The sequence below is a fragment of the Mauremys reevesii genome, linkage group 2 (genome assembly GCF_016161935.1).
Source record: "Mauremys reevesii isolate NIE-2019 linkage group 2, ASM1616193v1, whole genome shotgun sequence".
NCBI classification, from domain to species: Eukaryota; Metazoa; Chordata; order Testudines; family Geoemydidae; genus Mauremys; species Mauremys reevesii.
The window spans coordinates 84,313,456-84,325,955 of NC_052624.1; the positions used below are offsets into that span (position 1 = coordinate 84,313,456).

Sequence of the window (12,500 nt, forward strand, 5' to 3'; positions counted from 1 at the left end):
GAAGAATCTCTCCTCAGTATTTAGGCTCTTGCTGTTGTGAAGTCCAGAGTAACTCCTATAAAGTCTCCTCTCTGTACTGCAGATAGAGTGTATTTTTTTGTGATTGATGCAGAGTTCCAAAGATGGGAATAGTGTTTAATAGTCTGGACATTGCTGCCTGAACTTCTGTCCACCAACTCTTGGACTTCCTCTAGTGGGATCTGAAGTGAATTCACTAGCCTTTTCATGAGATCCTGGGAAGCCAAAATCATCAGCATAGGAGAGCAGTGGTGACAATAGCACCTCATTTGGAGATGAAGAGGACTTCAGAGATGGAGGTGAGATCTCAGCCTGAGACTCTTGCTCCTCCTGTACACGGTTTTATTGTCCGGGGCTGTAAACAAATCAGCAACTGTGATTGAGGCAGTCTGCAACATAGAACCTAATGTACTGGGACATGGAGGCGGAGAAGCATCCACCTCCAGACCTTCGAAATCCAGACAGACCTTGCATTTAAATGGGTTGTGGCTTGTGAGAGTTCCCCCAAACACTGCAGGCTGCTGGAGTGTCCATCAATATGGGGAAAGGGCTTATGGCAAGTCTCAACCCCTGCCCCCAACCAACACAACAGCTGCTATGCAAAATAAACGTAACAATGAAAATAGATAAACTAAAAGAAATTACTAAAACAAATAAATTAAGTAAAGAATTCACAAAGTGAAGGTGAGAAGCTGAATACAGTAGAGTCTTTCGAGCCGCAAGTGGCTGAAAAGGAACTTTGTGGTGACAGGCTTGCAACTCCTTATGTTCCCTGTTCAAAGCACAAGGCACCTCTCTGCATATGCCCACAGACACGCCTCAGTCTTCGATTGAGGGCGCACAGGCATATGCACATCCTATGGTGGGGTACCCATAGGGAATATATAGTAGAACAACAACTGTGTGTTCATTTTTAAAATTAATTATATGGGACTGTTGGTCACATATTGCTATTTTCTGAACCACCAGTAGTTAAACCAAATAGTTAATTTAGTTCTGTAACATCCCTGGACTGATCACCTTGGTTTTCACAACACAACAAATAACTATTGTATTTTCTAAACATGTAAAAGATGAAGTAGGCCCTGGTATTTCTTCAAATCCTACTCTCTTGGAGCCCAATCATCTAACACTCACTGTAGACAATGGAAAGACTCCCACTGACTTCCATGGAAGTTATTCTAAAAATTCAATTAAGAAAGCTTTTTTAAAACTACAGTTTTCAACCTCTGGAACACATTATGAAAAAACACACCTGATCAAGATGTTAAAATTCTTTGTTAAAGTGTCTTAGCAAATTTTATTCATAAAAATTATACATTTATTAGAAATTTGATCTTTGATTTTAGCATATTGCATCCATTGGAAGAAACTGGTCACTTTCACCTTTGAAGTTTCAGCTGTGGATATCTTACATTTTAATACCTAACAAATGGTCCATTCATATCCCTTACCGATACTCTAATTAAAACTGTATTTTACAGCAATAATCAGTTTAATTATATGTCATCATTGCCAAATGCAGAATAAAAACAATTTCACCTAAAAATCTTAATTAAAAAGCAAAGCTACTTTTAACCAAAACCAGCTCAGTGAAATGAAGCCTTTAATAATTTTCCTAGCCCCATTTAAAAGAAGGAAAACAGTGTAAGCATAGCAACGCTATAAGATATCTATTAGCTTAAGTAAGTTTCATAGTACTCTTACATTACAAGAACTACCAGTGTCAACCAAAAAGCAAAGATGCTATAACAATAAAAAGTCCACAGGCATATTTTTGGACCACAAGATGATTAAAGCTTGATAGCAAGAAATGACTGAAAAAATGGAGGGGGGGGGGGAAAGGAAGTCGGGAAACTGAAAACAATGTACCATGCATAAACTATATGATTTGTTGGTTGAATTGACACTTGAAATGATTATTTAGCAAAATGCCCTTTGCTATCTATGGGCCTATTCAGCAAAAATGAGAGACATGCAATATTGTGCAGCACGGAAGTCATGAACCTAGTTTCTGTTACGGAGATGAAAAGCAGACATTTCTACCAGTCTTGTGAGAATTAAGAGCTCATGCAGAGCCTCTGCAGATCATCGAGCCCATCCCAATTGATTCAGAAAGACCTGGCAGAATATAGAATAACTGTCCTCTGTACTAGAGAATTTCCAGCTGATTCCCTGAAGAACCTTGCAAAACCTGATAATCTTTTACCCTTCCCCTTCGCTAAATGTAAAAAGTGTGCTTGATCAACAAAGTTACATACATCACTCTGCTGTTTATAGAAGTTTGTTACATCTGGTTGACCACTACTGTGGGGTACACTGAACATGTTCACTGAACATGTTCAGCGAAGTCTCGTATCTTCAGAACTGTTCACCTTACACACAGTACCATGAACAGTTGCAGGTCTAAGCAATTAGTGCTATTTTGATAGTGGAAGAAAAAAAAATTACAAAGATGATACTCCACAATTACAAAGAAGAAATGTTTTTCCTTCTAAGAATTACATTAAATTAAGTAGTTGTAGGACCACGGAAAATGAGCTGGAATTTCTGCTGAATAGGGTCCTATGTTAGGGATATGTAGACAAATGATCACACAACAATGCACACACAAATTCTGAGAGTCTTACCACCAATAGGGTTAGCAGACTGTGATCCTGAACAAGTGCAAAAGGCAGGATTAGGGTAAAGGTTTATAATCCATGAAGAGGGAGGGAGCAGAGCAGATTAAAAATGGATGGCAAATGGAAACAAGAAAGCTTTAGTCAGTTTAGACAGGAGAAAAAAGCCACAAAAGAGTTATGCGAAAAGCAATGCATTTTAGTAGCTTCCACAACTAAAGAACTAGGTTCAGATGCTTGTGTACAAATCAGATGAAGCAAAGCTGCAAAAGCAAATTACAAGTTTCCATCTTTCTAACTGCATAATACTAAAGAATTACATTATTTTCAATTAAATATGAACTCAACTTTCAGAATATTTTCAAGTAATATAAGACTGCAAAAAAATAAAGGTTTAAAAGCTGAAGAAAGCAATTTTCATGAAAGGCCACAAACATTTTCTTATTCAAGACAAAAACAATGATGGAAAATTTGGCTGGGAGTGAGGTGGGTGATCAAAACAGCTCCAAAAGGGGAAGCACAGGTAACTGGAACACATTTGTAATCCGACAAGACACTTTCAGATAATAATAATAAAATGAGTCAAAATTTTTAGACTTAATTAAATTTTGTCATACTTTCTATTATTTCCTTTATTATAATCCATCTGAGGGAAAAGCAAAATAATTCTTTTTCAATCAGAAAATGTATTCTTTTTCTCTAATAGAGATAAACATAGTCACACCATGCAATCCCTAATAAATTAGCCAGAACCAAATTGAAAACAAGAGTAGCAACTGCTCTATCCCTGAATTAGCACAATGGTTTTGGTTTCAAAAGAACTTATACTGGCAGTATGAGACAATAATATCTTGTTATAAAATGACTTTTTTTTTTAAAATATGGAGACTTGGTCTAAGACAACAGAAAGGGAACGCTGTGCTACAATTATCTGTAAGAAGTGGGAAACTAAGCCTAATATGTAATCCATTATAAAATGGTCTGACTAATCTGGAACTTTTCACTCACAGTTTCATGTCAAAAATTCTCATTTAAATTAGAATTTTAGAAAAATTATGCCACAAAATGTCAGGCACACTTGTGCTTCAGTTGCCCCTCTCCTGTCCACTTTTATTTATACTGGAGTTGGAAAAAGGTTCAGAAAAGGACAACAAAAATGATTAGGGGTCTGGAACTGCTTCCATATGAGAAGATTAATAAAACTGGGATTTTCCAGCTTGGAAAAAGAGACGACTAAGGGGGGGATATGATAGAGGTCTATAAAATCATGACAGGTGTGGAGAAAGTATTATTTACTCTTTCTCATAACACAAGAATTAGCAGTCACCAAATTAAATTAATAGGCAGCAGGTTTAAAACAAACAAAAGAGAGTATTTCTTCACACAACACACAGTCAACCTGTGGAACTCTGCCAGAGGATGTTGTGAAGGCCAAGACTACAAAAGAACTAGATAAATTCAAAAAAAGAACTAGATAAATTCCTGGAGGCTAGGTCCATCAATGGCTATTAGCCAGGATGAGCAGGCATAGTGTCCCTAGCATCTGTTTGCCAGAAGCTGAGAATGGGCGACAGGGGATGGATCACTTGATGATCACCTGTTCTGTTCATTCCCTCTGGAGCACCTGGCATTGGCCTCTGTCGGAAGACAGGATACTGGGCTGGATGCACCTTTGGTCTGACCCAGTATGACTATTATTAAGTTATGTTTATTTGCTCTATTAATCCTCTTTTACATTGTCTAGGAATTCTTATTTCTCACACTCCTGAGGTTTGTAAGCAATGAGCTCTGCTGAAGGATTCAGCTCTGAGTGGGAGTAGGGCTGCCAGTTAAGAAGGTGTGGGGGGAGATTTATTTTTCCATACTACCATATGTAAAGCCATCCAATTATTTCAGTAGTACATCAGGGAGTTCTACCCAACTCATCCCTTCAGGCTCTGATCCAGACAGAAAGTGAGTTCTTTTGCAAACAACCACAATTACCAGTAAAATGCAACTTAAAAGCTTAAGTTTACATTTTATTGAATGTGAAGAATTAATTAACTAAAACTCAATTAGAATACAAACCTCTTAACACTGACCACCTCTGAAGAAACTGAATATCCATCAATGATTTAGGCATAACCCTTTTTTGACATTTATTTTGAGTAATTTCCCATCAAAATTTCTTGATTAATAAGCTCTTTTATGAGTATAATGCGTATGTCTGTTGGTCTTTAGATTTTGTAAAAGCTTCTTTTCACAGAACCTGCAAATTCTGGGCCAAGTTTGACCAGCGTCCCTTTGAAAATAAAAAGGTCTTCAGGAAATTGTTACTGAAAAATTAATGCAAACTTATAGTAAGGAAGATTTTATGACCAAATGTATTTGTTCACTTTTAATTTCTGCTATTCCATGACTATCTAAAAAAGGGTATGTTATGGACTAATGACCTTTTTAAGTTACTACACTTTCTGTGCACTTTAAAGCATCATTCTACTCTGAAAAGTGGTTATAATTATATTGGGTGTGTCATATATCTCACTGGTTTCATAACAAACTTGCCAACTTTACAAACAAAAAGTTTACATACTGAATTCTTGTACCTGACAGTATGTGTTTGTGCTGTCCTGGTAACTGCACAGTAATTAGCCATATACAAGTGCAGGTGAATGTTTGAAAATCAGGCCCCAAATTGTTAATTTAAAAAAATATGTTTTGTACAAAAAGTGCATACTGAGTGGAATGGGATAGCATTTTTTTTTATTTTTTTTTAAACAAAACTGATAATGTGGGGGGGGGGGAAAAGTCAAAACCCCACTATTTAATGACCACTTATATTTATGTTTGGCAGAATCTGATTTTTTTTAAAATAATTTTCATGGATATCATGGTTTATTTTTAAGCACCATTTTTATCAATTTATGTTTTCATGGTTGAGCATAATTATGGGTTTCAAGCATTTTTTATTTTTATCAATTTTAAATGTTTACAGTTGTGGGAAATTATGGGGGGGATATCAGACAATGAGGGGTCAGACAATAATTTAACTAAAACAGATGCTGAGATTCAAAAAAAGATGGTTACTTACCTGTAACTGTTGTTATCTTCGAGATGTGTGTACCCTATCTGTATTCCTCTGAGGGTTTTGCATGCACACTATGTGTCTGGAGTTGGATAATTTGAAAGTAGTGTCCATTGGTCCGCACATGTGCCCTGGTTCACCTCATGGTTTCCATATGAGGTGATAAAGGGCAAGGCGGACCAACAGCATCTCCACTTCCTTCTCCACCATGAATCCAACAGATCCATAGCAGAGGGGAAGGAGGGTGGGAAGTGGAGTACAGATAGGGACCACACATCTCTAAGAACCTCCAGTTACAGGTAAGTAATCTCCTCTTCTTCTTCGAGTGATGGTCCCTATTGTACTCAACTGAGGGTGATTAATAAGGAGTACCTAAGTTGGAGGAGTATGCAAGGCTGGAGATGGAACTGTTGAGCAGAGGATTGCCATGCTGAAGGAGGCATCTGCTGTCATGGCCTGTACCAAGGCATAGTGTGTAGCAAAGGAGTGCACTGAACTCCACATGACCACCCCACAGATGTCCTGGAGTGGCATGTCATGGAGGAAGGCTGTGGTCAACACCTGAGCTCTCGTGGAATGATCCTGCATCCCAGTGGGCAGGAGGCAGCCAGAGAGTTGATAGCAAAATGTAATGCAACCCAAAATCCACTTGGAGATTATCTGGGTGGAGACTGTCTGACCTTGAGTTTTTCTGCTACTGTCACCAACGGTCTGGGAGACTTCCTGATGAGGCCTGTCCTCTATAGGTAGAAGACCAAGGCCCATCGGATGTCTAGGGAGTAGAGTCATCGTTCCTCTGCAAATGTGTGTGGCTTCGGGAAGAAAACAGGTAAGTGAATGGATTAATGTGAAACTAGGAGGTGTACATTGGTAGAAATTTGGGATGCAGGCACAGGGAGACTCCATCTTTATAGAAAATCATGAAAGGGGGTTTCACCATCTTGGAACCAAGTTCACCGACCCTTCTTGCAGAAGTGATAGCAACAAGAAAGGCAACTTTCATTGAAAGGAGGAACATAGAGCATGATGCCAACGGTTCAAAGGGTGGTTTCGTTAGTACAAATAGAACTAGGTTAAGATCCCACTTGGGAGCAAAGGGTTTGATGGGAGGGAAGGTTCTGATAAGGCCCTTCTAGAACCTAACAGTTAACGGGTGTGTAAAGACGGAGTGCCCTTCCATTGGGGGGAGTGGAAAGTGCTAATCGAAGCTAGGTGGACTTCTAGAGAGATGAGGGTGAGACCCAATGCCTTCAAGGACAGAGGGTAGTCCAGGAGGAAGGGGATCCCCACCAATTCTGGGGAAAGTTCCTTTTGCTAGGCTCAGGAGGCGAAATGTTTCCATTTGGCCCAGTAACAGTGTCTACTGGATTCTTTCCTGCTGCTAGAGAGGATGTTTTGCATGTCTGCGGAACAGGCCCATTCTAGAGAAGATGCCCATCCAATTACCATGCTCTGAGGTGGAGCGCCTATGGATTGGGACATCTGATCTAGCTGTTGTAGTGCACCAGCAGATCGTGAACTGTGGGGATAGGAACTGATGGATGGGTGGTTGGGAAACTAGAACTGTCTGGGCCAGCAGGGGGCTATCAGAACAACTGTTGCTCTGTCTAGTCTGATCTTGTGGAATACTTGTGGTTGGAGCAATAGAGGAGGTGAGGCATAGTTATTTTGGTCTGAGCAGGACAGTATGAGAGTATCGCTCTGAGAGTGGTGTCTGAGACCTCCCCAGAGCAATACATGTTGCATTTGCTGTTTATGTGAGAGGTGAAGAGGTCTCTGGTCGGCATCCCCATCAGTTAAAGATGTAGTGAGTTATGCAGTCGTGGAGTTCCCACTTGTGATCGATTGCAAACTGCCTGATAATTGAGTCCGCAATCACGTTCTGTGTCCCTGGGAGAGAAGCTGCAGAAAAGTGGGTGATGCACCAATTCCAGAGGCTGACTGCTTTTACACACAGAACAGTTGACTTTTGCCCCCGTTTGTTGATGTGGAAAACAGTGGTGGTGTTGTCCGACATAGTAAGAACATGACGGAAACAGATGAACAGGAGAAAGGCTTTTCTTACATGCTTTCCTTACAGCCCAGACTTCCAGGATGTTGATGAGCATCCTTGATTCCTGAGTAGTCCATGTTCCCTGTGTCATGTGATCATCCATGTGTGCTCCCCAGTCTTTAAGGGATGCATCGGTGATGATTGTCTTGTCTGGGAAGGAGGAGAACCGCTATTTAGACATGATGTGGGTCTGTCCACCACTAGAGGACTGTCAACACGAGGTCCATGGCATGATGGCTGGGTGAGTAAACAGTCTGAAGCCACATCTGGAGGCAGCAACGGTGGAGTTGAGCAAAGGCAGTGACATATGTACAAGAAGCCATGTGGCCAAGGAAAGACAAACAAGTCCTGGCAGGGACATAAGGATTGTTATCAATGCAAGTTATTAGTTCTCTCAGTGTATGGAACCTGTCCCTTTATAGGTAGGCCTGTGCTATGACTGAGTTGATGGTGGCCCCTATAAAACCTGTGGATTGTGTGGGGTCCAAGGTTGATTTTTCAACATTGATACTGATCCCAAGGGACAAAAGAAGGCTGAGCAACACAGATGTTGAAACTTCGGCTTTGCGTCTGGACTGAGCAGCCAGGAGCCAGTTGTCAAGATATGGGAATACCAGGACTCCATGACGTCTGATATAGGTAGGGTGACCAGATGTCCCGATTTTAGGGTCTTTTTCTTATATAGGTTCCTATTACCCTCCACACCCATTCCAATTTTTCACTTGCTGTCTGGTCACCCTAGATGTAGGTCACCATGACTGCAAAAACCTTGATGAAGACACTGGGAGCAGTAGTTAGTCCGAAAGGGAGAACCCTGTTTTGGAAATGGAGCAGATCGTGAACATTAGGAATTATCTGTGGGCTGGATGGATGTCTATGTGGGAGCGTCTTGCATATTGAGAGCTCACATGCCTTTTTCTAGTGATGGGAAATTGCTGCTAGTGTGACCATGTGAAACTTGGGCTTGCAAATGAAGCGACTGAAAAGCCAGAGGTCTAGAATTAGTCTCCATCTGCCTTTCTTCTTGGGTATCAGGAAGTAAATTGAATAGAATCTGGTCCCGTGATATTCCAAGGAAACATCTTACCACAATGGGGAGTGATAGAAGTTCACTTCCTCGGTGAGGATGCTGTCATGACGGTAGTCCCTGAGGAGGGATCAGGGGGCTATGGAGGAGATAGTGTGATGAATTCGATCATACAGCCATGGTGGATGATATTTAGCACCCATGTGTCTGTTATTGCACTCCAAGCTTGGAAAAAGAGTGCCTCTGAAGGGGGTAAGATGGTTGCATGGCAGTAGGCAAGATGGCTGATGGCTCTCAAGAATGTCTTAGAAATACCTTTTAGATGGGGATTGCATCTGCAAGGAGGAAGCCTGTGAAGGTGGTCCCGGAGGGTGGGATCTCTGTCTTTTGTCTCTTCTGTGGAGGTGCATAAGGTCTCTGGTAGAAAAACTGGGAGGATCTGTAGCATTGTGTGGGTGCAGGCAGTGGAGCTTACACTTTGGAGCAGGCATAAAAATACCCAGTGAACATGGGGTAGTTCTTGAGTCTTTGAGAGTATAAAGGGAATCATCAATCTTTTGATTAAAAAGATGGGATTCATGAAAAGGGAAGTCTTCTATAGTGTTCTGTACCTCCCGAGGAAAAACACAGTAATGGAGCCACGATCCCCCTCCGCATGACTATGCTTGCAGCCATAGTCCTGGAAGAAGTATCTGCCACATCCACCACTGATTGGAGCATTGTTCTTGCCACCAGCTTCCTTTCCTCTATGATCACCTGGAAATGAGCCCAGTCTTGTGGAGGATGTTTGTCAGAAAATTCCTCCAGTTTGTTATAATTCAGGAAAACATATTTGGCTAGTAATACCCGATAGTTCAAAATCCTGAATTGGAGACTGACCAAGGAAAAGACCTTATGGCCCAAAAGGTCCAACTGCTTGCCCTCTCTGATGGATGATGTGGAAGGTGTGTGTTGTTGCCTGGATTGTTCGGTTGCTGCCTGACCCACAAGTGGGTTCGAGGGGTGTGTGAGAAAAGAAACTAAGACCCCTTAGCTGGAACATATCATTGCTTTTCCCTTGGAGGTAGGTGTGCATGTGGCCATTGTGTGGCATACCATCCTAGCTGGTTTAAGGATGGCATAATTGATAGGTAGTGCGACACTAGTTGGTGCAGATGAATGGAGGATATCCAGGAGTTTATGCTGTGTATTCCGGATTTCCTCCAAGGGGATGTAAAGCTCCCCCACTACTCTATGCAGGAGACCTTGGAAATAGCTAAAGGCAAGGAGCACGTTGAAGTCACTGCCTTGTCTGGGGAAGAGGAAGGGAATCTCTCCGGTTCCGGTGGCACTATTGGAACTGGGCTAAAGGACTTCTTTTCCAGGATTGTATCTGAGCTTCTACTCAACGGCCCCTTTAATGGGGAGACAGATGAAGTCTCCCTTGCAGACCAGGTGAGTTCTGAGAGCCAAGTATTGGGACCATGGCCCACAATATGGCCAGTATGCTCAGTCTGGAGGGAGTTGAGGCAGATCCCCTTGCGTGGGGAACCAGTGGGTCCATGCTGGTTGCATCGTATGGTATTGCATGATCCAGATGGCCTTCTAGAATACATGTATTGCTATAGGGGATTGATGGTCCCTTTCCATCATCCAACTCTTCCGAAGATGAGAAGGTGGACTACAGTTCCTTTGGCGGTACCATCAGAGTCAGCAGAAGCGTGTAGACCATTAGAGCAGGAGGTGAGGGGTGGCATGTCATGAGAGGGAGAAAGTCTCCCAAGAGGTCGAGGATCCCAACATGCAAGACAATCTTGGTTCCTCTAAAATGAAGGTGTCCTGGGGCTCTGGTGCTTTTCCCAATCTTCCTGATGTTAGGGGTAAGTGGTGGTAGAGTAGTGGACTTCCCTGGATCGCACGAGTCCCACACTTTATGGGGTGTCAATGTTGACGGTACCTGCAATTTGGTACCTGAGACCACCAGATCCCCTTGCTTGTTGGACTTCTTTTCGTGTTTATGCACTTTAGAGTGCGCTCCCTCTCCGTGACTCGAACTCATGGAAGAAGTATCTCCTTTCTTTGTTTTCAAGGAAGACTTAATGCCACGCTTATGGGAATGCTTCCTTACCTCCAGACTAGTCCCCGGTGTGGGTTCCATAGTGGTGGTACCGCCAGTGCTGGATCCAGACTCAGTAGCAGGAGATGCATATCTAACTGTTTCAGAACGATGTGGTGGGGTGGGGTGGGGTGGATTCCCCTGGCCGGGGTCCAAGCAAGTCCTCATGGAGACTTTCATAAGGTACTTCCGGAGGCAAAGGCCCCAACCTTTTCGGGTACAACTGCGGAAAGACTGGCAAATATTGCACCATGATGTAATGTGGGTTTCTCCTAAGCAGCAGAGGCAGCACTGGTGTTTGTCGCTGACTGAGAAGGAACACAAGCAGGGGGCACAGAATTTGAAGCTCAGAGTCTTAGGCATTGTACCCGTGTGAGAGTACGGGGAAGAGCAGGAGGGAGGGTAGGAAACACCCCCCCCCAAAAAAACCTATCTATCCTAATCACTAACATTACGATAAACTATGATAAAACAGCTAAAAATCCTATAAATTGTAAAATTCTAAAACTATGTACAACCATGTTTTTAAAGGTGCTTCAGAGACAAGGACACTGAAAGTTCCAATCTGGACCAGGTGGTGATGAGAAGGAACTGAAGACACGGTTGCGCCGCCTCACTTTTTCTCACCTCAGATGAAACCATGAGGCAAACCAGGGCTCACGCATGGACCAGTGGACACTATTTTCAAATTCTCTAGCTCTGGATGCATGGTGTGCATGTGTAAACTCTCAGTGGACTACAACAGACACCATTACTCGAAGAAGTTAAAGGTTTATAACAGTTAAAGAAACAAACTGTCAACATCACGTCAAAATATGCAAAGTAAATACCCTTAAATCAAACTCTAATAAATTCTCAAACATAATTTTTCTTATGGTGTCTGTCTGTAAGTTTTAATTATCATCAGTGGAAATATTTTTTCATTGGTTTATATGTATACAGTGAAATAGACATTTACTGATAAATACCTAAATTTTCCAAGCCTACACATATTGTCATTTCAAAATTTTAAAAATCATTTAAAGCCTAGATAACACAAATCACTTTTAAACATTGTATATTTTAAATAACCACCACCTTAGCTCCAAAATTAAACTATTTCTATTGCTGCTGAGGTAGAAAAAAATCCCAGTGAAAAACCCTCAGTGAAGAATTTAAAAAGAAACATTAAATGCAAAACAAAAGGAAATTTGAGGAGTAAAGATACTGGTGATATGTAGGAAACTAGAGTACACCCAGGTGGCAATGGCAGTGTCTACTTTATAGTGAAAGGTAGAGGGGGAAACAATTACTGAATTATACTTTTAGACTACTATTAACTAAAAAACAAGAGGATTCGGGTACTGAAGAACTAAGATTTCATGTCATCTATAAGTACAAAAAGACACCACCCACTTTACCTAATTTCTGTATTACATATCTAAGTATTCTAGCTAGTTAGTATAGAAGGTTTTGTTGGGGGTTTTTAAGACTACAAACTGGCTTTAGTGGTAGATTTAATTTCCTGTTATACAACCTATTTTAAGGGGTGAACTAGCCCTACTTTTTCTCCGAAAAGTATGACAACACAAATTATCAAAGATTTCAAAAGCATGCAAATACTACTGACCCAAAGCACCGAA

At 41.4% G+C, this 12,500-nt stretch overlaps 1 protein-coding gene across 32 annotated transcripts in view; it reads right to left on the reverse strand.

The window, feature by feature from the left end:
• Window positions 1-12,500, reverse strand: part of CLASP2 (cytoplasmic linker associated protein 2) — a 280,902-nt gene that overhangs the window by 79,708 nt on the left and 188,694 nt on the right. The window lies entirely within an intron of this gene.